The sequence below is a fragment of the Hemicordylus capensis genome, chromosome 2 (assembly GCF_027244095.1).
Source record: "Hemicordylus capensis ecotype Gifberg chromosome 2, rHemCap1.1.pri, whole genome shotgun sequence".
NCBI classification, from domain to species: Eukaryota; Metazoa; Chordata; class Lepidosauria; order Squamata; family Cordylidae; genus Hemicordylus; species Hemicordylus capensis.
The window spans coordinates 224,916,855-224,938,039 of NC_069658.1; the positions used below are offsets into that span (position 1 = coordinate 224,916,855).

At 50.6% G+C, this 21,185-nt stretch overlaps 1 protein-coding gene across 1 annotated transcript in view; it reads left to right on the forward strand.

Moving 5' to 3' along the window:
* Positions 1 to 678: 678 nt before the first annotated feature.
* Positions 679 to 21,185, forward strand: part of LINGO3 (leucine rich repeat and Ig domain containing 3) — an 82,824-nt gene continuing 62,317 nt past the window's right edge. Inside the window, exon 1 of the mRNA XM_053296925.1 lies at positions 679 to 974. The gene's annotated coding sequence lies outside the window, so the exon portion shown is untranslated. The remainder of the gene's footprint in view (positions 975 to 21,185) is intronic.

The following is a 21,185-nucleotide window of genomic DNA, read 5'->3' on the forward strand; positions in this document are numbered from 1 at the left end:
CTGGAACCAATGGATTAAAATGACAAGGAAACGGATTTGGGGTACTTATTAGGAGGAATCTCTTCACGGTAAGAGTAGGGGAATGGAGCAGTGGAACAGTTTGCAGGATACAATTTGACGGCTCTCCTTCCTTGGAGGTTTCCAAAGAAAGGCTGGTCAGGGAGGTTGTATTATTATTATTTTACATTTATATCCCGCTCTTCTTCCAAGGAGCCCAGAGTGGTGTACTACATACTCAAGTTTCTCTTCACAACAACCCTGTGAAGTAGGTTAGGCTGAGAGAGAAGCGACTGGCCCAGAGTCACCCAGCAAGTCTCATGGCTGAAAGGGGATTTGAACTCGGGTCTCCCCGGTCCTAGTCCAGCACTCGAACCACTACACCACGCTGGTTAAACTAGAAGCCCTCTGCGGTCCCCTTCAACACTACGATTTTATCATTCTGTGTGCTGCACACAGCCAGCCAGCCAGCCCTGAACACTCCTTGCATATTGATAACCACCAGACGTGGGCTTCCTCAGGAGCCGAGCAAGGCTCACTTCCGAGTAAACATGCGGGGTGCCGTGGTGGTCCTCCCGCGCCTCCTCCTTCCCTAGGAGCGAGATGACCAGGAGGAGGAGCTGCCTCGGCGGAGCTTCCTTTGGAAGAGCAGCAGGTTGGCAGCGAGCAGGGAGGCGCGCTCGCTCCACCACCCCAGAAGCGCACCTGTGCTGTGCGCGCCGCCGCCGCCGCCGCCGCCGGCTGGGCAGGCGGGAAAGGCTTAGGCGCCTGCGTCGCCGCACGGCTCGGCTTGGCTCGGCTCGAGCCCAGGTTCCTGCGAGCAGCGTGCGCTTGGCTGCCGGGCAGGCGCCGGCGATGCGCCGCGGCTGGGCTGCTGGCAGGAGGCAGAGCGGGACAGGAGCGAAGCAGCAGCAGCTGCAGGAAAAGAGACAGTGCCGTGCAGGGAAGATGGAAGAGCCAGCAGGCCGGGCCAGCAGGTGAGGTTGTGGGCGCGGGAGGGCTCGGCGGCCGCAGCAGGGAGAGCAGCCCCGCGAGGGCTCGGGCTGCTGCGCCTCTGGCGGTGTGCAGCGCCCCCGCCCGGCCAGGGGAGCAGCTGGACGCCGCCGCCGCGGGTCCCCTCTCTGGCCCCTGGCTGGTCAGGGCAGAGGGATGCTTCCTGCTGCTGGGCACCTCTTCCCTCGCGGGAGGCGCCCTTCCCTCCCTCTTCGCCGGAGGGCGCCACTATGCCGGCCAGGGAGGGCTGCCGGGGGATGCCAACCCCCGCTCCTCCCGGCTCCTGAGACGGGGTTTTCCTCCATGCCTCTTGCAAGCGGGCAGCAGCCGGGAGGTGAAAAGAGGGAGGGAGGCACCTCTGGCAGTGGTGGCCAGGGCAGAGTCCAGCCTGCAGGCGTGTGCGGGGCTGAGCCAGGTGGGGGAAAGGGGCGGGCGCGCCGCAGCAGATGGACCCGGAGGGCAGTCCTTGCGCTCTTATTCCCGTGCGGTCTGTCAGGGTGCCCGTTGGGAGCTGGGATCTAAGGAGCGAGTTTCCCAGTTGCCTCTGTCTGTGAGAGAAAGCAGATGTAAGGTCTTGAATCCTGCGAAATCCTGGGCTTTTTGACAGACTAACCCAACTGTTTGCGGGGCTTGTCTTTCGTTCCGACCCCAGCGTTCTCTTTCTCTTAGTCGGAATCCGAGGGTACAGTCATGAATCAGTCATGAGCACGTGCAAGATGCGATGTGGCGCTTTTCACGCTGTGGCTTGCACAGGGTGAGAAGTGGCACCTGGTCTCCTGTGGGGAGATGTGCTTTTTTGCTTTTTAACGGGAGAGCAGGAAGCAGATGGATGAGTGCACTCCCCTCTACCTGCTTCTCGTCCCTTGTTATTTGGAGCGTAGGAAGCTGCCTAATACTGAGTCTGACCATTGGTCCGTCTAGCTCCGTACTGCCTACACTGACTGGCAGCAGCTCTCTAAGGTTTCAGGCAGGAGTTTTTCTCTGCCCTGCCCGGTGATGCTAGCAAGGAATGAACCTGGGACCTTCTGCATGCAAACAGATACTCTCCACTGAGCTATGGCCTCGTCCTCTAAGGGGAAGATCTTACAGTAGACAATGCTCATGTGTAGTCACCCACCCAAACCAAGCAAGATTCTTTTTAGCAAAAGGGACAATTCATGTGTGTTCCTGCAAGACCCGCTCTCCTCTGGCCACAATGAAAGCAGAGAGAAAGAGAGACCCCACAGATTGCCTTCCTGAAATATTTTCTGCTCCCCTTCGAGTCCAGTCTGGTCTTCCTCCCTCTCGCAGACCTCTTCATCCAAAGGCCACCAGCCTAGCAGTCCCCCCCACCCCCGCCCGCCCACTGCTCCAAAGGCCAGGGAAGTGTGCGTGTGTGTCTTCGGGGTGAACAGATGGCTTTTCTCTGAAGAACAGTGTGGTCCAGTGAACATGGTTTGGCAGGGAGGGGGAGATGATGCTGCAGGACTCCTGGGTTCTGCTGCTGACTTGACACGTGCCAATCTATGCTGTGGAAGAGAAGAATCTCCGCTTCTCTCGGGATGGGGCCTTTTTGACTTGGGCACCAATTTGTGGGGTTGCACTGAACCTCGAATCCTGTGATAAGAGGTTTGCAATCAGGCAACACCCCAAGCGTTGGGCTGTGCACCCATCTTCCCAGTGTGCCCCCTCTTCAAATCCCCCAAGTACCAGTCTGTCGTTAATGGAGGATCTGGTTGGCGGAGACTAGAGACAGGACCTTTTCGGCTGTGGCCCCTCGGCTTTGAGTCGCCTACCCGAAAGAGCTCCGCCTACCCGAAAGAGCTCCGCCACCACCCTTTCTCAGCATTGTTAAGAAACAGCTAGAGACTCATGTCTTTAGAGAGGTGTTTTAATGTTATCTACATTGTATATCTGGTGGGCTTCAGTTTTTTTAAAACTTGTAATTTTAAATCTATTTTTAACTGAGTCTTATTTTCAGTTGTCAGTCTGAAAATTAATTTTATTAGTTTTCTATTGTTTTGATATTGCATCTGCTTTTACTGATTTTGTGAGATGCCCCAAGCAGTAGTGTGCTGGAGAGGCAGGGCATAAATATTTTAAGTACATAGGAAAAAACAGCAGGGAGAATTGTAACACTTTAAAAACCAAACAGAGAGCACTTCTGCCACAATGATCGGGTTGTTTGGAAGGCGTTATAAGACACGGTTGTGTTTATAAGACACGGTTGTGTTGTGTAATTCCCCTAGGAGATAATATTGCACCTTCTGCAATTAAAACAACACAGGTAAAAATGAAAACCCTACAGCCCTTGGCACCATTCATTCACTGGGCTGTGTCATGTGGCGAGTTCAAATCCTTGCTCAGACACAAAACTCCTTGGTGGTCTGTTTGGGGTAGTGAACTCTCCTTTAACCTGGCCTGCCTGGAGGGAGTATTGCATGGTTGAGAACTGGTGTCATGGAGAAGTAGTCGTGCGTAATGATGAGCTGGCATGCCCTGCTTTGAATCTTGCCTCTGCCATGGGTTTGTGGGGAGGCATTTAGGTAAGTTGCTCTTCCCCTGCTAACTGAGCAGAGGCATCTTTTAAAAGTGGTGATTCTCTTTATTTAGCAGGGGGAGAGCAACTGGCCCTACCCGCCCCCAGCACAATACCTCCAGTGACTGTTGCTGGTGTCTATCTGATGTTTCTTTTTAGATTGTGAGCCCTTTGGGGACAGGGAGCCATCTTATTTATTTATTACTTCTCTGTGTAAACTGCTTTGGGAACTTTTGTTGAAAAGCAGTATATAGATACACGTATTTGTCGTATTCTTGGCCTCCGCTGCCAGATGGGGATCTTACAAGGTTGTTGCAAGGAATGCCACAAGATAGGGGCGTAGGAAGTTGCCTTATGCCACTGGTCCATCTAACTCAGTACTGGCGACCTCTTGCTGCTGTCACTCTTGGCCTCCTCCCCTCCCTCCCTCCCTCCCTCCCTCCCTCTGCTGGGCCAGGATGCAGTCACCCTGCTGGCACCTCTGTTCTCTCTGGGGTGGGGCAGCGTGGTGCTCTTGCAGCTCTTGCCAGCGCGGTGATGTCTTCAGACCACATCACAGCCCAGCAAAGGGAGACCAGCTGGTGGGTGGGCCCCCGGACGATGGGGGCCGCGGAGGCAGGAGGCAGCAGCAGGGGCCATCTCAGTTCTCTCCCCAGAGCTGCCCTGACCTCAGTGTTGCTACACCACTGTGTGTCTAGGAGCGCAAGCTGGATGGTCCTGAGAAGAAAAATGGTGCTGAGAGCCATGCGGAGATCTGTGGGAGGTCACCTTATGGTGATCTGTTTCTGCATACAAATTGCAACCAGTGAATCGGGAAGCAGATGCGTCCCCTTTTTGCTGGCCCCAGATTTCATTTTGAGCAGTTGTTGCATTAGAAGAGTTGCATGGGAAATTGTGGCTTTTCCTTATTTTAACTAGACTTGCGAGCTATCCTTTGGTTCCCTTTTTAGGGATGGAGACTCTTTCTGCTCTCTAGCTGTTGGATAAGCTTTGTCACGTACAGCTTTGCTTCTGTTTGTTTTGTCATTCCTATTGGTGTTTTGTCGCCTGGCAAGCTGTTGCCTTTTATTTCCGAATCCAGTCATCCTGGATAAATAATCTTATCATCGCCGTGGCTTCTTTCTCATTTGGCCTCTTGTCCCTCTCTCCAGGTTATTTTGGCAGCTGACAATTGGCAGCCAATTCAATTTGCTTGCCTCGCGTTCGAGATGAGCGCACACTTTGGATTTAGACAAGGCGGTTGAATCTGGTCAGGACTCAAGTCTGCAAATCAAATGCCAGCCATGAGCAGAGAAACAGAGAGTCTGTATGTCCATTGAGCATTTAGAAAAGGAAGTGGGTAGTGTGGTTCCCAGCCAGAACCAGAAGAGTGGTGATGGGCTCTCAAAAGCACCCCATGAAATGGAGGGGAGGCATGTTCTCCCCCCAAAAGAGGCAGTCCAAGTTCTTCTGTGGAGTCCAGTGGCACCTTAAATATGAATGGATTGATGTGAAGGTTTTAATCTTGGCAGTATTTATTATTTATGTTTACATCCCTCTCTCACTCCTCCAAGGAGCCCAGAGTGGTGTACATGGTTATGTTTACCCTCACAACAACCCTGTGAGGTAGGTTAGGCTCAGAGATAAGTGACTGGCAGAGTTATTCAGTGAGTTTCATGGCTGAATGAGGATTTAGGAACATAGGAAGCTGCCATATACTGAGTCAATCCATTGGTCCATCTAGCTCAGTATTATTTACACAAACTGGCAGCAGCTTCTCCAAGGTTGCAGGCAGGAGTCTCTCTCAGCCCTATCTTAGAGATGCCAGGGAGGGAATTTGGAACCTTCTGCTCTTCCCAGAGCGGCTCCATCCCCTGAGGGGAAGATCTTACAGTCTCACATCGTCTCCCATTCATATGCAACCAAGGTGGACCCTGCTTAGCTAAAGGGACAAGTCATGCTTGCTACCACAAGACCAGCTCTCCTTTTCTTGGAATTTGAACTCAAGTCTCCTTGATCCTAGTCTTTCACAGCCCTGTGAAAATGTTTCTCATCCAAAATTAAAAACACTGTGCTTAGTCCCTGAAAGACAGCAAGGCAGGTGCCAGGTAAGCCTCCTTGGGAGAGTGTTCCAGAAACACAATGTCTTTGGAGGGGAGTCTGTAGATGAGAAGATGCTGCTTCTGCTACCTCCGGGTGTTCCTTGATCACAAATTGTGTGAGAGATGCAGCAGTAGAGAGCACAGTACACACTGGCCACATTTGTGCGTAACGTGAAACTGTAGTTAAATGGGACAGAGGTTCTAATTTGTGAAGATCTGAATGTGTGCAACCACAGTTCGGTGGCAAAAGCGACCTGCAGATTGCCTCACCAAACTCTAATTTGAACCTTTGGTTTGTAGTGAGTTTCACCGCCACATCCTTTCGGCAGCAGAAACAGGTCCAAACGCGGACGCTGCCATGACCGCAGTTTTGTGCAGTTCTCCATACCTGGGATTGCGCCCGCTCCGTGCCTGTGGCGCTCCTCGCTGACCACCTCCTTGAGCACTAGCCCCGCCCCTGTCTCTGATCCAGCAAAGCAGTTGCCTGGCAACAGGCACGCCCCCATGTCCCAGCCTATCAAAAGAGAAAGTCACATGGGGGCGTGCCCTCTTCCCACTCTGTCCCTTGAACAGGGGTGTTGGGCAGAATCACTAATTCTGTGCCCTGACATCCCTCCTCCCATGGACCACCCGCTCTCTCACGAAAGAGTCAGGCCATGGAGACACACACATGGGGGCCTGGCCATAGATGCTACCCAGCCAAGCGAGCCGCAGGGACGGGTGCCAAGGCTACAGCTCTCCCTGTCTTGGCAACTGCCACAAAGAAGCTGTCAAAGCATGCCCACTGCCCGCCTGTGCGCCCATTTGAACATGTCCTTCTTTATTTTTGCTTGGAACCCCAGTTTACTGGGGTCACAGACAACCGGGGCTTCCCTCTCCAGTGATTCCCTGCAGCAGCAGGTCTTCATAAGGAGCAACACCCATCTGAACCCAGGAAATTTGAATGAGAGTAAACATCTGTCCCCGTTGCTTCCCCACATGGAGTGTCAAAATCTCTTTGGGGTGTGTGAAAGGTTTCCCTGGAGAGGAGGGAAACCTTTGTGCAGAAGGTATAAAATAACTAATAAAAGTTATATCAAAAGTTGTTATCTCTGTGCAAAAGTTATATCATTAATCAGAGAGAATATGGGCCCTACACTAGCAGGTTCCCCCCCCCTCCACTTTTTTTGTTAGCTTAACTCATGAGTGTGCTTGTATGGATCCCATCCTCGTCGCCAATTTTTTTGTATCCAGGACATGCAAGAGAGAAGGTCCATAAAAGTTCTTTATTGTAAGCAGTCTTCTCAAGACAGTGCAGGCATCATAAGAGCCAGAGCAAGACTAACTCCTGTTGCTCTCTGCTCTCTTGTATACATTAGATAAACACTGATCCCTTTCAGCTAGTTTCTTACTTTCAACCCCTTAAAGGGACAGTAACTTAAAATCACATCACCACAGCACCCCATAGAGATTGTGTGTGTGTATGTGAGTGACTGATTTATATCCAGACCAAAGTTACTTATGAGTACTCCCAGTGAAATTAATGGAAGAAGTCTACTTGTCTCATTAGTTTCAATGGGAGTACTCGGTGCTAATTTTCTGAAGCCTGACAGTCAAGCTGAGGGGAGGGGTATGCTGAGCTTCAGCATGTGGTCAGCCAATCAGGAGCAAAGGAGTGGGGGTCATCTCTCCTCTGGGGACACATCGCTGGGAATGTGTGAACTTCAAGCCAGCGACCCTCAGACTGGAGAACAGAGTGTGGCTGCAGTGTGGGGAGGCAGGAGGGTTCTGAGTACCCCCGGGAGCCCTTCAAGTACCTCTGCTTGGGAAACCCCTGCACTCTCTCAGGGGCTCTGATGGAATGCAGAGAGAGGCGCTCATAAGAACAGCCCTGCTGGATCAGGCCCAAGGCCCATCTAGTCCAGCATCCTGTTTTACACAGTGACCCACCAGATGCCACTGGAAGCCTACTGGCAGGAAAGAGTTGAGGGCATGCCCTCCCTCCTGCTGTCACTCCCCTGCAACTGGTACTCAGAGGCATCCTGCCTTTGAGGCTGGAGGTGGCCTATTGATTAGTAGCCAATGATAGACCTCTCCTCCATGAAATTATCCAAACCCCTCTTAAAGCCATCCAGGTTGTTGGCTGTCACCACATCTGGTGGCAGAGAATTCCACAAGTTGATTATGCGTTGTGTGAAAAAGTACTTCCGTTTGTTGGTCCTAGATTTCCTGGCAATCAATTTAGTGGAGTGACCCCTGGTTCTAGTGTTATGGGAGAGGGAGAAGAACGGCTCTCTACCCACTTTCTCCACACCATGCATGATTTTATAGACCTCTATCATGTCTTCCCGCAGTCATCTTTTTTCTAAACTAAAAAGCCCCAGGTGTTGTAGCCTTGCCTCATAAGGAAGGTGCTCTAGGCCCCTGATCACCTTGCTTGCCCTCTTCTGCACCTTCTCCAGTTCTACAATGTCCTTTTTTAGATGTGGTGACCAGCTCTGTCATGCTTGTCTCACCACCACCACCACAAGTCTTTGGTGGGGTTATTTCAGCTTGGAAAATCATGAAGTGAGAAGGTGGGGAAGGCTTAAATGCTGCTTCCCCCCACCCACACCGTGCTGCTTTGTTCAAAATTGGAGTTACCCATAGCTATTTTCAGGGGGTAAAGCTGTGGGGAGGGAGATCTGACCATGGACTGTTTGACCCTGATAGAGGCTGGTCCAGGGCAGTGTTCCCTCTATCTACCCCGCCCTCATCTGTGTGCAGAATGAGTTTTGTCCTGGGCAGTGTGTGTGCATGTGCATTCAGAATGGGGCTTTCCTGATCCAACCTTAGTGAGATCTAAAATTAACTGAGCGGACATTAAAAATAACTTGTGTGCATGTGCACATGTGCACGTCTTAGTGGGAACATTGGTCCAGGGAACCATCTCCCTTAACCCCTCTCTCTTGGTTTCCCCCTTTCTACACAAAACTATTACACATACCCACCCCCCACCACACACACACACACACACACACCCCGATTTATGTTTGGCCTTTAGCAATAGCAATAGCAATAGCAATAGCACTTACATTTATATACCGCTTTATAGCCGGAGCTCTCTAAGCGGTTTACAATGATTTAGCATATTGCCCCCCAACATTCTGGGTACTCATTTTACCGACCTCGGAAGGATGGAAGGCTGAGTCAACCTTGAGCCCCTGGTCAGGATTGAACTTGCAACCTTCTGGTTACAGGGCGGAAGTTTTACCACTGCGCCACCAGGGGCTCCAGGGGCAACACATTTAGGGGCAACACAACCTCCAGGGGCAACACAACCAGGGGCAACACATTTAGATAATGTGTTGTCAGTACCCTGGCATCATCTGCCAACTGGGGAAGGCAATTGAAAGTTGACCCTCAATCTCTTTGCACGTCTCCCTCTCCCTCTCTCTCTGCTTCTGGTCACGTTTCTGTGGCTTGACTGGTCTATTGCAGTTTTCCTCTCTTGGAAGCTCCTAAATTGTGTCTTTAATTTGCTAGCTGATTATGTGGAGAGACAAGGCTGTCTGGACGAGCTTGTTTTCAGTATTTAAAGCCTCGAAAACAGGATCCGTGTGATTTGGCCTTTTCATATCGTGTTTGTGTTCCTCGGAGTCTGGGTGGCTTGCTCCTGCCCTTTGGAAAATTCCCGGATCTGAAGAAATGAGGCGTTGAGAAGAGGGACATTTATGGCTTGGCCAGCCAGGGTGGATGGGGCATGATTGACAACGGAGCCTGCTGCTGAGGTAGCTATTTAGGGCCATTCCTGCTGAAAACAAATGCCGAGGAACCCTGCAAAGTCTAATCTTCCGTAGCCTTCACAGCTCCTTCGCCCCTTGGCCATGGCTAGCATTTTCTGTCTCTTTAGACTTAATTTGGCGTTCCTTCCTTTCAACTTGGATGGACATCTCCGTTCCCCAGTCCATCTCTGTTTTTAACTTGCTTCGTGGTGGTCTCCTGGCTGGTTGTGCTTCAAGAGTCAGGAGAGCGGAGTCTCTGATCTGGAGTGGGCATATATGTCAGGGGGCATGGGGTGGGGGAAAGGTCGTTGCACTTGGCTTAGGAATACCTAAGGTCTTTCTGCCCTGTGGTTCCAGCTGACTCTTGCCCATGTGATCCGGGGGTGGGGAGTGGGACTGGCCTGGAAGACCAGAGTTCAGATCCAAGTGCTGCTAAATGGTGCTCATGGCTGGCTGCCATACAGCTTCCGTTTGCTAGGAGCACAGTTGGTCTGTACAAAAACAAAAGAATCAGGCTCGTAAGTGGGCTCTCAGTTGGTGAGAGCTGGTCTGCCCATAGGAACACAGGAAGCAGCCTTATACCGAGTCAGACCCTTGGTCCCTCTAGCTCAGTATTATATTGACATATACAGCAGGAGAGGGGGCCTGCCCTCACCCCCTGACTGTGGGCTTCTCAGAGGCATCTGGTGAGCCACTGTGTGAAACAGGATGCTGGAGTGGATGGGCCTTGGGCCTAATCCAGCAGGGCTGTTCTTATGAGAGGAGAGCTGGCCTTGTAGTCGCAAGTATGACTTGTCCCCTTAGCTAAGCAGGGTCCACCCTGGTTGCATATGAAGGGGAGACAAGAAGTGTGAACGCTGCAAGATATTCCCCTCAGGGGATGGAGCCGCTCTGGGAAGAGCAGAAGGTTCCAAGTTCCCTCCCTGGTAACTCCAAGAGAGTGCTGAGAGAGACTCCTGCCTGCAACCTTGGAGAAGCTGCTGCCAGTTTGTGTAAATAATACTGAGCTAGATGGACCAATGGTCTGACTCAGTATATGGCAGCTTCCTATGTTCCTATGACTGATGGGCAGCAGAGATTTCTTCTCATCAGATGCCAAGGAATGAACCTGGGACCTTCTGCAGATGCTCTACCACTGAGCTACGGTCCCATCGCTTTAGGGGAATATCTTATAGAGCTCAGATGTAGCCACCCCTTCACATGCAAACTAAGGTGGACCCTGCTTAGCAAAGGGGACAATTCACGCTCACTACCACAAGACCAGCTCTCCTCTCTGAGCCTCTAATATGCCAGAAGAAAAATCCGCCCAGAGATGGGAGTTTGGGGCAGTCTACAAATTTGATAGATAAATTTGATCCATTCCTCTGTCTTCAACGGCAGACAGCCAGGTCCCTCCTGGGAGAAAAGCTGGTGATGTAGGCTGAGATGAGGATGGCCACCTTTTATTTATTTCCCCCCCCCCACACACACACACTTTCCCTGTCCCCACAGCACCTTGCAGCTAGAGGTGTGTCTGAATAAGGAAGAGATGATTTTTTTTGCTGCCATACGCAATGATAGACCTAACCTCTGTGAATTCGCCTAGCACTCTTTAAAGCTGCCTGTGCTTTAACTGGGAAGCCGTAACTTGTAACGATGCCCCTTAACATAACTGTGCATTGAGGAAAGAGTCCGGAGATGCAACCTGAGGTGCTGGATGCTGTTTGGGGGAAAGGCATTTTGGTGGCTGGGGCCGGCGGGGTGGCCAGTGCACCTAGCTTTTGTAATGCTTTGAAATAACCAGCCAAATCTTTGCTAATCTCTCTTTCGACCTGCTGCCGCCAAGACATCCAGACAGGAGAGAGAGAGAGAGAGAGAGAGACCTAAACTTGCCAAGGATGGATGACTCTGCTAAGAACATCCATTTGACTTCTGGGCGTGATTGCCTGAGCTTTAGGAGAGGTTATTTTTAAAGTGTGCGTCGGCAGTTTACCTCTTCCGACAAAGCAAATACTTCAGTAAGGCATGCTCCAGAGGCGCTGCTGTGCTGACAACGATGACCAAGAGCCCTGTGGCACCTGAAAGACATTTCTTGGGTGGGCTTGCTGGAAGAGGAGAGGCACAGAGTGGGCTTCCCTTCCTTTCTACCCACCCCCAGTTGGTTTGAGGGACAGCTTTGGGAGGGAAGGACCATCTCTACAGGGTTTGGTTTGACCATAGCAAAGCACTCTCTTTCAGCCTTAGTTTTTCATCTCTAAAACAAGGCTCTTCGAGGCCTACCTCACTGGGTTGCTGTGAGGGCAAATACTCTAAGGACTGTAAAGTCTTCTGCAAGTCTCTCAGTCAGGGGTGCGCAACTTCAGCCTTCTAACTGTTGTTGGGCCACAACACCCACCATCCCTAGCCACAGTGGTCAACAGTCAGGGATGATGGGAGCTGTCTGAGGGCTGGAATTTTGTAGCCCTGCTCTGAGTTGTCTCTAGTCTGAAGTGCTGGGAATCTTTCCAGAATATGCCAAAATATTTATCTATTTTTTATTATCATCATCATTATCATTATCAAATAATATATAAATAATAATAATATTATATCATTTATATCTTCCTCTTCCTCCAAGGAGCCAAAGCAGTGTATGTGGTTTATGTTTATCCTCACAACCACCCTGTGAGGTAGGTTTGGCTGAGAGAAAAGTGACTGGCCCAAACCCAGTGAGTTTCATGGCTGAACAGAGATTTGAACATGGGTCTCCCCAGTCCTAGTCCAACACTCTAACCACTACATCATGCTGGCTCTCATTATTTTCTATAAAACATTGTCAGTGTTGCAGCTAGACCAGGGACAGCTGAAACATGGAACGAGGACTTATAAACCAGCCCCTCCCACACTGTACACTGCGGCTGCTTAAAAAAAAATAATTGTGTCCATGTTCTGGCACGGACAAAAAGCATCCCTTTCTTTGCTGGTGAAAATTCCAAAATGCACTCTGGGGCCCAGCGGCATTTTCTGGTTCCAGAGGAGTACAGCAGGCAGCCTCCCTATCCGCTTCCTTCTCCTGATCTCCCGCCTGGGGGCTTGAGAGCTCATTTCCTGGCCAGCCAGCAAAGTATCTTCCCAGCAAATTGACTCATCAGAGAGGATAAAGGAGGCGTCTCGCTCTCCCAAACTCAAACTGGCTTCCCCAGAGTGGCCTTTCCTCACAGATGGGATTTGTGAAGCTGCCTGTTACTGAGCGGGATCGCTGCTCTGTCTTGCCCAGTATTCCCTTTCCCAAGTGGCAGCAGAAGGCGGATAAGTGTGTGTGTGTGGCATGATATGGAAGCCTGGAGTTGCTCAATTAAGTGGATGGCTAGCTGGAGCTTCAGTCCTGAGAGAGGCAGACGTCTGTCTCTGTATATGTGATTCTAGGGACAAAGGAGAGGTGTTGCCTTTGTTTGTTTGTTTAACTAACGTATTTCTATGCCGCCCAAAACTGGCGTCTCTGGGCAGTTTACTGTCTGTCTTGTGACGGCTGGTCATTTGATGAGATATGGGGAGGGGACTGTGGCCTCTGGTGGTGGGTTACTGGGGGTGCCAGCAGGACAGAAAGATCCCACCCCCACCCACCCCCCGCTGCAGCCCTCAGAGCTGCTCTTCTGGGGGCTGATCTGACCCTTGCAAGCTTAGGAGATAAAAGGAGGCTGCTGGCAACCTTTCCTCCTCCCCACCCCTTGTGGCTTGCCAGGTTGGTTTTGAAAGGTGGGTTGGATCCCCCCAGGGTCATGGAGAAGGTGGCCTTTGTCACCTGGCCTCAGGCTCGGGCCACTCGTGCTTGTGGGCCTCCCATTGGGGTATCTGAGTGACCACTGTTAGAAATGGGATGTCTGACTAAATGTCCTGATCCAGCAAGGAGAGGGTCTCCTCCACGTTCCAGAGCTCCTGATTCCTGCCGGATGACTTAACTTTGCTGGTCCTCCTCCAGTCACGTGGCTGTCAGGAACAGGAGTGGCCAGGGCATTCCTCATGCAAGAGAGAGCTTTGGCACCGTCCTGATTTGACCCTGATTGCCAGGAAACTTAGGGCTGACAAAAGGAAGTGCATAATGTCACATAATATCATAATTAATCTATAGAATTCTCTGCCATGGGATGTGGCGATGGCCAGCTTGGATGTCTTTCAGTGGGGCTTAGACAAACCCATGGAGGGCAGGACCACCAGTGGCTACTAGTCCTGATGGCCACAGGCTACCTCCAGGCTCAGAGGAAGGATGCCCCCGAATGCCAATTGCAGGGGAGCAACAGCAGAAGAGAGGGCCTGCCTTCACCTCTTGCCTGTGGGAGCTTCTTAGAGGCATCTGGGGGTCCACTGTGTGAAACAGGAAGCTGGGCTAGATAGGCCTTGGACCTGATCCTGCAGGGCTGTTCTTATGACCTCCATCCCAAGTGCTTGCTCTGGGCTGCAGCCCAGATGTGCTGTAAAGTGGAGAGCCCAGGGGCTGTATGGAACTTTTCCTGGGCCCATCAGCCAGACCTGTGGGCTGTGACGTGGTGCCTCCCGCTCCTTTGCCTCTTCCCTTTCTTTCCTTTCAGGTCAGATTAGTGAGTCTTTGCAAACGGCTTCCTTGGGGGGGGGGCGGCAAAGAGCCCCTAGCTGTGCTGTGCAGCACCAGGCCTGCAGAGAGCAAGCATTCTACACTCAGCCGCCTGTCAACTTGTATTTCTTACGGGTTCTGAAGAGGCAGAGTGGGGGAAAAGACGCCGGCTGTTCTGCATAAGCCTCCAGCACCGCTGAGGCAGGCGGGGTGGCTCCTGCATCCACACTGCGTGGGCCGCGTGTGTGATGAAAGAGCTCCTCTCCTCTCCGGAGTCCAAAGGACTGTAATCTTTATAACTGCTTTGTGGAGAGCTGGGGAATCAGCGTCGTCGAGCCGCCCTCCTCCTCCTCCTCCTCCACCCCACGCTGGTGCCGCAGCCATCACAGGCCTTTCTTTCCACCCACCCAGCCTCACACAGTGAGCCTGCCAAACTGACAGCCTCTTGAATTTCCGCAGAAACCCTGGAAGTGACAAGATCGGCTTCTTCCGGTCCATTCCAACAGGCTGCTGTTCTTCATCTTTCTGCTCTGCTCTTTAGAGGCTTATATTGCAGGCCAGCAACCACGCAGCGGCCAGGGGCCTCCTAGCCCAAGCACCTGCAGCCGGACAGGGGCTTCCCAGGAGTTCTGCTAGGCGTCATGCCTGGCACACCGATCCCTGCTAGAAAAGGAGGCCACCGGAAAGCGGCACCAAAGGACAGACTCTTACGGTGCCTTATCAGTGCCAGCGATCCAGCTCACGGAGTACTGTCTGCAGTACATCACCACCTCCTTAGAGCCCCAGGCTTTCCCCCCATCCTTGTTACCAGATGCCTGGGATTAAACACCCTGCAGCAGGGCTTCTTAACCTTGGGCCCCCAGAGGTTGTGGGACTACAACTCCCATCATCCTCAGCCACAAAGGCCATATCTGGGGGTGATGGGAGTTATAGTCCAATAACATCTGGGGGCCCAGGGTTAAGAAATCCTGCCCTACATCCATGTCCAGTGTTGGAATATTCCAAAGGACACAGGCCTTAAGAGGGCTGCTGGATCAGACCAAAGGATCAGGCCATCTAGCAAGCATCTTGTTTCCAACAGTAAATAGCCAGATGCCCCCAAGGGAAGCCCCATGGGGCCAATCGTCTTCTTCCACTCTTTGTGCCCTCACAAGAACTGGCCCTCGCTGGTCTATGGCCACTGAGCAGGGGGGTTCTACTCAGCCATCATGGATAACAGGCACTGACAGAGACCTCTTCTTGTCCTCTTCCATGAATATGCCCAATCTCCTTTTAAAGCCATCGAAGTCAGTGGCCACTGCCACATCCTGAGGCAGCGAGTTCCATAAGTTGACTTACACATTGTGAAAGATGCTGTTGTCTGTCCTGTATCTCTGCCCATCAATTTCATTGAATGATCCCAACTTCTAGTGTTGTTGAAGTGAGGCAGGGGGAGGAAAAGTGGCTCCCTGTCTACGTTCTTCACTACCGGTATAATTTAACAAAACTCTATCATGATCCTTCTTAGTCATTCTTTTCTAAACTAAAAAGATCACATGTGTGAGCCTTTTCTCCTCTAGGGGAAGTGTTCCAGCTCTCTGGTAATCTTAGTTGCCCTTTCCTGCACCTTTTGCCCCTCTGCAATACCTTTTTAAAATTTGGCGCCCAGAAGTGCACACAGTATTCCAAATACGACTGCGCCACAGATTAGGGTTGCCAGGTCTAGATGGTGAAAAAAGTAGATCTCCATCACCAAATAAGTGGAAATAGAGGATGGTGAAAAAAGTAGATCTCCATCACCAAATAAGTGGAAATAGAGGAGATATAGATATAGATATAGATATAGATATAGATATAGATATATATATAGATATATATATGGCTCCACTTTGCATAAAATTTGAATATGTTTATTGGTATTATATGCATAGTTTGATAAAAATTGGATAATTCAAGAATAAATACAGCTCGCCATTGGGAAGCTGATGGCCGGGTGAGCTGTATGTCTGCTCAGTCTGCTGTCTAGGGACAGAGTTCTCAAGGCCCCTGCTTCTTAACTGTAAATTCATCTCCTGGTTAGTTTTACCCCACACACTGTCCTTTGCCATCCTCCCCTACAGGTCATCCAGCCTGCATTTCCCAACCAGACCAGCGACTTCTCCTCCTGGCTCAAGGCAGGGCAGCCAGCTAGCTACCGAGGGGCACCCCCTGTGTATGGTGATGCAGTAGTGCGTGCATGCCACTCACTTGCTGTTCCTTACAACTACAAACATTTATATACTGCTTTTCAACAGAAGGTTTCATAGTAGTTTTCAAAGAAAATAATTTATATGCTCCCCTGTCCTCAAAGGGCTCACAGTCTAAAAAGAAACGCTATTTGGAATCCAAATAGTTTGGGATAAAGTCCCGTTCCAAAGACTCTTGAGAAGACAGCCCGGGATAAGCGGGCAGGTCCTCTTATGGGCTGGTAACTGGTTAAGAAGCAGGAAGAGAATGTTTTGGGAGCCAGCCTCCTTTAAATGCTTGTTGGCACTCTTGAAAAGCATCAGCACTCTAACAGCAACTCACTGCAAGTTCAAGCTACACCGGTACTGTGGATGAACTGGCTTTGAAATTTGTTTTTACTTATTCATTTGTATTTAAATTTTCCCAGCCTCTGCTGTGTTCATGGTGGGTTACAACTTGATGAAATAAATGCAATTTATAACGAAGCTGCAGCTCATTACCCAAACTACAGTAACAACAAATCCCACTGCAGCTGGGCCATGAAGAGCTCCCAAAGGAAACCCGTAATCGGCCTCCTTAATTCACTAAGAACTTGGTTTGGAAGCTGCAGCTGGTAAAGGGGAAAAAAGGAAAGATTGTGCCCTCGAGTCGGTGTCGACTCCTGGTGCCCACAGAGCCCTGCAGTTTCCTTGGCAGAATACAGGAGTGTAGTGTTCTCTCTGATTTTCCCCCCATCTCTGTGCAGAATGAGTTTTGTTTGGGCGGCAGGATCCAGGCAGTGTGCACATGCACATGCATTCAGAATGGGGCCTTCCTGACTCAACCTCAGCAGGATCTAAAATTAACTGAGCAGACATCAAAAAACATGTGAGCGCGCACACACACACACACACACACACACACACACACACACACCCCTTAGAGGGAACACTGCAGGAGTGGTTTGCCATTGCCTTCTCCCGCTGCTCCTGCAGTATGAGATGATGCCTTTGCCATTGCCACTGAAGTGAGCATCCGTCTCCGGCACCTTCCTATATTGCTGCTGCCCGATACAGGTAACCACAAAGATATATTTACTAGGCACCGTCTGGGAAGCACACCCGCAGGAATTTGAACTAACAGCCTCTTGCTCCCTAGGCAAGCTGCTTCCCCACTGTGCCACCACAGCAGCTGGTAAAGTAAAGTGTGCTGTCAAGACGATTTCGACTCCTGGCGACCACAGAGCCCTGTGGTTTTATTTGGTAGACTGCAGGAGGGGTTGACCATTGCCATCTCCTGCACAGTATGAGCTGATGCCTTTCAGCATCTTCCTATATCGCTGCCGCCCGATATTTATTTATTTGATTTGATTTGATTTGATTTGATTTATATACCGCCCTTCCAAAAATGGCTCAGGGCGGTTTACAATTAATATAGGTGTATATATAGGTGATATAGGTGTTTCCCATAGTCTGGGAAGCATACCAGCAGAGATTCGAACCGGCAACCTTCTGCTTGTTAGTCAAGCATTTCCACTTGGTACAGGGAGGGATTTTTCCAGGTCTCCTCATCTTGGAGAGATATCCTTTGGCAGCTTTCCTGTGGCTGCCTGAACCTCTCAGGCAGAGGATCCTGGGAGCAGAGCCTTCCTCCCAGTCTAGAGCCTGGCCAGCAGGCAGTGGCAGCTGGTGCCCCCAAGGGCTGGCGGGGCAGAGCAGGAGGACTTCTTGCCAGATGGTCCACTGAGAGAGCACCCAGTCACTCAGGCACTCCCCTCCTGCTCTGCCTTCAGCACTGAGGCTTGACTTTTTAAAAAACCAAGCCTCCGTGGCCAAAGGCAGAGGAGGAAGGAGCTGTCTGAGTGACTGGGCAGTCCCATTAGGGAGGAGAGGGAGAGAGAGAGCAGAATAAATGGGAATGGGGGGTACTGGGGAGGGGGGGCTGTGTCCCATGTGTCCTTCGTGAGGAACCTCCCCTGGTGCTGGGCAGAAGGAGGCTTGTCCAAGCAGTCCCTTTCTAGGTAAACCACGTTGAGAACTTCTGTTAAAAACTGGTATATAAATATTTGTAGTCATCATCATCGGCCCCGAGATTGGCAGGTCCCAAGCCATGCAGAAGTTTGCAAGTCCAAATCCAGCACCTGGGATTGGGCCTGGAGCAGTTGCCAGAAATGCCGGTGGAATCTGCTTCTGCCTCCCGATTTCCCCTGCTCACTCGGCAAAGAGGCTCCTTGCCAAGGGGTGGGCGGGGGAGCAGAATGTGGCCCAGTTCAGCCCCGCCCAGCATCTCTCCGGTGGCTATGGCTTGTGTCTCCTCTGTTTCCTTTTAGACAGTTTTTAGACCGCTTTAGGGCAGGGAACCTTCTTGTTTTTCTATGTAAACTGCTTTCAGAGCAAAAATTCCTCACCAGTGGCAATTCCTGAGCTCTTTTCAAAGGCAGGCCCTTGTTGACCTCATTGCAGCCACCAGTCCTAACTGTGATGGGTCAGAGATTCAGGATGGATAGAAGGCAATTGTTCTTCATACACAACACATAACTATTGTATGGAACTTGCTGCCATAAGATGTGGTAGTGGCCACTCATTTGAATGGTGTTAAAATAGGATTAGATAATGCATGGAGGAAGATGAGAAAAAGAGTATCCATGGTTGTCATGACGGGCATATGGAACCTCCATGTCCAGATGCAATCTATCTAATAATATCAGGATCTGGAAACATAGAATCAGAGAGGACTGTTGCTTTCATGCATTGCTTGTCAGCTTCCTGGAAGCATCTTGGCTGGCCCCTGTTGGAAGCAGGGCACTGGGGTAGGTGAGCCCACCTTGGTCTGATCCATCAGAGCCCTTCTTTTTTGCTCTTCATCCTAGAGATGGTGAATGCATAGTGAGATTTGTCCCTGGGAGGGCTTACAGCTGACATATCAAGTATAAAATGATGGTGGTGTTGGTTTGGTTCAGAAGTATTAATGCACTTAACATGGTACTTAATATTGTTTTGATTGATTAATTAAGTGCCATCAAGTCGGTGTCAACTCTTAGCGACCACATAGATAGATTCTCTGCAGGATGATCTGCCTTCCACTTGGCCTTTAAGATCTCTCAGTGGTGCATTCATTGCTGTCATAATCAGGTCCATCCACCTTGCTGCTGGCCGTCCTCTTCTTCTCTTTCCTTCAACTTTCCCCAGCATTATGGACTTCTCAAGGGAGCTGGGTCTTCGCATAATGTGTCCGAAGTATGATAGTTTGAGCCTGGTCATTTGAGCCAGCATAGCATAGTGGTTAGAATGTTGGACTAGGACCGGAAGATCCGAGTTCGAATCCCCATTCAGCCATGAAACTTGCTGGGTGACTCTGGGCCAGTCATGTATCTCTCAGCCTAAGTTACCTCACAGGGTTGTTGTGAGGATAAAAATAACCATGTACACTGCTCTGAGCTCCTCAGAGGAAGAGCAGGATATATATTTAAAAAAATAAATAAGGTAAAATTCTGAAAGTTCAAAAGCATCAATATTTTTCTATCTTGCTTTTTCAAAGTCCAGCTTTTGCATTCATAGAGCGTTACAGGGGAAAACATTGTCCAAACGATTCTAATCTTTGCAGGCATAGACACGCCACGGCATCTAAATACCATTTCCAAGGCCTTCATTGCAGCCCCACCAAGTGCTAGTTTGCAGCATATTTCTTGACTGCTGGATCCTTTATGGTTGACGGTCGATCCTAAAAGGCAGAAGCTGTCCAGCACTTCAGCATCTTCATTATCCATTCTGAGGCTGCACCCGTTGTCATCAGTTTAGTCTTCTTCACATTTAATCCTCGTCCAGTTTTTTCACTGTGCTCTACTTCCATTACTAGAGCTTGCAGATCATTAAGGTGACTTTCCCTTTCTTTTACCTCAGCACTATTACCAGGATAGTTCAGAAGCAGACTTCCTCTCAACAGGTACAGAGTGCCTCCACAACAATAAATGAACTGGAGTATTTTATATTTCACATTTTTGTGAAACTATCAGGTGCTGTGGCTTTGGAGTGTGGCTACCGCCAAAGGGCAGACTGAGGGAAAAGGTTTCCTGCCTTTCCTTTTTCCTTAGCACTGTTAACAGCAATGTAGCAGGGGTTCCCCATCCCCCTTGATTGCATAAGGATGGGGGCTGCATTCACACTCCCTTTGCCCTAGGACTTTTGCTTGCTGCAATTTCTCTCTTAAAATGCAAGAGCTCTGCGATTCCTGCCTTCTCAGGCGGGCGATTCAAGGTGCAAGTGGCTGTCCTGCTCGAGAGTCTGGCTTGTCCAAAACTGATGCTTAAATCCCAAACAGAGGCTGCTGTAGGAACATGTCCTTGCCTAGAGAAGCTTTCATCCCAAATTCAGGCGGGAGGAGAGGGAAAGAAGCAGCAGTGATGACAAGACCAGCCAAGGCAATTTGCGGCAGTCTCTCCATTTCAGCTGGGGGATGAAGGCCAAGGGGTTAAAGGGGCGGTTGACACTGATTACTGCTGAGAAGAGCCTGTTGCTGCTGGCGCGTATTGTTCGGAGAGACCCAGAAAACCCCGGGAGGAAAGCATTCTGCTAGCTTTGGATAGATCGAGAATGAAAAAGCCTCTGCCCTGTGGCTTGGACCTCGAACATAGTGCAGAAAAAAAGCAACTGGGGCACTGTCCGCTTGGTGATGGCACCTCCTCTGTGTGCAAACCCCACTGATGCCCTGGGGAGAAGAGACCCAGATTTCCAACGGATGCTTCAGTGGACTGACAGGTTGTGTGAATGGCTCCGTGCTGAGAGGCCTGGAGTCTATCCAGCACACCTGCCTGCCTCCCGGTCCCTGGTCTGCCCCTTCTTTGACCTGCTGGCTCCTTCGCTCCTCTAGCGGAGGCGACAGACCCGATGCTTTTCAATCCAAGAGTTCAGCTAAGGCCTCCTGGCTCATGTCAAAGGCTGCCTTAGCAAGGGCAGCTCCGTGGGTGGGTGGGGCAGGTAGGCAAACGCGACCCCACCCCAAAAGGTAGTTGCCCCTCATTTCTGTTTCAGAAACCAAACAGGTGGGACATAGCTTGCCTACCCAGAAATGCATCCCCCCATCCTGTGCCCCCTTGGTTGCTTTTCTGGTGCTGCCCTTGCTTCTCC